This window comes from Palaemon carinicauda, chromosome 3 (genome assembly GCF_036898095.1).
Source record: "Palaemon carinicauda isolate YSFRI2023 chromosome 3, ASM3689809v2, whole genome shotgun sequence".
NCBI lineage: Eukaryota > Metazoa > Arthropoda > Malacostraca > Decapoda > Palaemonidae > Palaemon > Palaemon carinicauda.
In genome coordinates, this window is record NC_090727.1 from 9,783,970 (window position 1) to 9,787,252 (window position 3,283).

Genomic DNA, 3,283 nt, shown 5'->3' on the forward strand with positions numbered 1-3,283 from the left:
ATCCCTTAATTTATCCCCATAAAAAGTCCTCAAATGAACTAAACGTGCGTAAAATTATAACAAAACATGATACAATAGCATTTAAATTTCCCTCTAAACAAAATAGCGTTTTAAAAGCTGGTCTCTCTTAACCCATCCCCATCATTGATTGAAATGCAAATTGTATCAAGAACCCATATGAAGATAAAAAAAACAATTTCCAATATTCCAATAAAAGAACTATTAACTTTTCCCTCTGGTATTTTCCGATCTAAAACTGAATACATCTTTTCCAGTTATTATAAATAATTCCAATATCTGATATTGGTCCATTCTGTAACCAAACGCAAAAGGTTGTAACAAAATACGTGCTGGTATAAATTACTTTTCATATTTTCTTCATAGCTCACGAAAAAATGGACTTTTCATATTTTCAAAAACTTAGATTTGATAAATTATATCCTCTCAACTTTGCTAGATCTATGTATTATCTTTGCAATTTTAAATGTTATAAACGGTCCTGTAAAACTAGGGTTACCTACTAAAACGGTTGTGCGACATATACAGTAGATGGATGATAAGCAATCGACGTTCAAGTGAAAAATTAAACTCTTCTTGCTAACTTGCCAAAAATAACAGATAAGGGATTAAGAATCATCTGTCTTTATAAAAAAAAACAAGGAAAAATACCAATTGGGTGTACACCTCCATAAGCATATATATATATATATATATATATATATATATATATATATATATATATATATATATATATATATATATATGTGTGTGTGTGTGTGTGTGTCTGTGTGTGTATTTCAAAACATATACAACCAAAATTGTATCAGGTGGATATAATTTTCTTCATGAAGACAAATAACATTCATTTAACTGCGAAAATTAACATTTAAAATTTTTGGACAACTGTTTAATAGGCTTACAACAACACAGAATTAATGAAAATATATGCATACACTGATATGTTAATACTGAACCAGAAGTAGTTTTTAACATTAATTCAATCCATACAAAAATATCATACACTACACACACACACACACACATTATATATATATATATATATATATATATATATATATATATATATATATATATATATATATATATATATATATATATATATATTTATTTATTTATTTATTTATTTATATATAACCAAAAATGTAACCGTTTCTAGTCGACTGCAAGATAAAGTACTCAGACATGTCAATTTTTTACAGGGGTTTGGCCAGTTTCCATCACCATGCTGACCAAGGCAGATTGGTGATGGTAGCAGAATTTCGTCTAATCGCTCACAGCAAACTAACCTTGTACAGCTTTGCTGATCACTGGCGATGAGCAAATCCTTTCGTGATTAAGGTATCCCCACTAAATGTTAGCATGGATAGTGACAGAATGGAAATGGTTGAATTGTATAGTTATCTTGCAGTAAGTATGGTGGATGATGGCCATATGAGAGGAGAAGGAGATTGCTAACCTATGCTTGCAAAACTCTGGCAATATACTTGAATCGTCTACAGACGCCAAGGTAGAAATGTATGAAAGGTTTGTTGAACCAATTCTCCTTTTCTCCTTTATGGGTGAGAAGTAGACATGTTGAATAGAAAAAAAAAATAAAGTGATTAGGAGGAAAAATTTGGGGGTACATGGGTTTTTAAAGAAAAAAAAAGGAAAAAAAATGTGCGATTCACAAAAATGGTAAATGGGTTAGGAAGGCTGAAAGAATGGATTAGAGTAATCTGAGATGGTTCCATCACGTGGAGGGGATGAGCGATCATAGATTAGTGAAGAGATTGTATATTTTAGAAAGGATAGAATGCAATGTATAAGGAAAGGAAGGCCTTGGAAATATTAGATAGATAGTATGAAAGGTATAATGGGAATGGCACTGGTATCATAGATTTATGATGCATTTAAAGGATTAATGTGACAATTAAGTTTTTTTTCTTCTATGAAGCCACTCCGTGTTTAGGAACCACTTAAAGACACTCATATATTATCATTATTATTATTACTTGCTAAGCTACCACCCTAGTTGGAAAAGCAGGGTGCTATAAGCCCTAGGGCTCCGACAGGGAAAATAGCCCAGTGAGGAAAGCAAATAAGAAACTATGAGAAGTACTGAATTAAAATAAAATATTTTAAAAACAGTAACAACATTAAAATCAATCTTTCATATATAAACTATAACTTCAAAAACAAGAGAGAGAGAAATAAGAGAGAATAGTGTGCCCGAGTGTACCCTCAAGCAAGAGAACTCTAACCCAAGACAGTGAGAGACCATGGTACAGAAGCAACGGCACTATCCAAGACTAGAGAACAATGGTTTGATTTTGGAGTGTCGTTCTTTTAGAAGAGCTGCTTACCATAGCTAAAGAGTCTCTTTTACCTTACCAAGAGGAAAGTAGCCACTGAATAATTACATTGCAGTAGTTAACCCCTTGAGAGAAGAATTGTTTGATAATCTCAGTGTTATCAGGTGTATGAGAGAGGAGAATATGTAAAGAATAGACCAGACTATTCGGTGTCTGTGTAGGCAAAATGAAAACGAGCCGTAATCGGAGAGAACCAGTGTAGTACTGTCTGGCCATTCAAAGTAACCAATAACTCTCAACGGGTGGCTGGTGTCCTGGCCAACTTACTACCTATATATACTGTATACAATATGTATGCATATATAGATATGTAAATATACATTTATATTTACTAACATGTGTGTTAGTGCGATCGTTTAAATAATTTGAATTCAATGAAATTTCACCACAGCTACACAAATGGAATCCAGAATATAAATAAAATTTAAAGAGGAAATCGGGATTAATGTAAGGTTATTAAAACACATGCTAGGATGCTCGCATGCCGGCAGAATGGATTTATGTTCCTTTGGCGAGAAGTATTTCACTTTAAGGAGATGGTGGCCAATACCACACCCACTCGGCTGGAGTGTTAACATGGAAGATCATTTCGTTTGCCCCGAAAAGGGTTATTTAGATAATAAATTTAAGACTTATATTTTAAAGTTAGATTGCTGCTTGTACTTGAATCTACTGTCATAAATACAACTGGCTGCAGTATCAAACCAGGTAAATTGCCCTAATGCATACATCCCACCAAACAAAGTACAGTAAATGTTAGTGAAAATTGCTGCTTCGTAGAAATGGGAAAAATTAGAAAAATATTTAAGTAAAATCAAATGCTATAACTACGTAGATTGCTTGTTTCTTCCTAAAAATGGAAATATGGGATTTGCGTATCCAGGAATAGAAAACGAACGACTATCGTA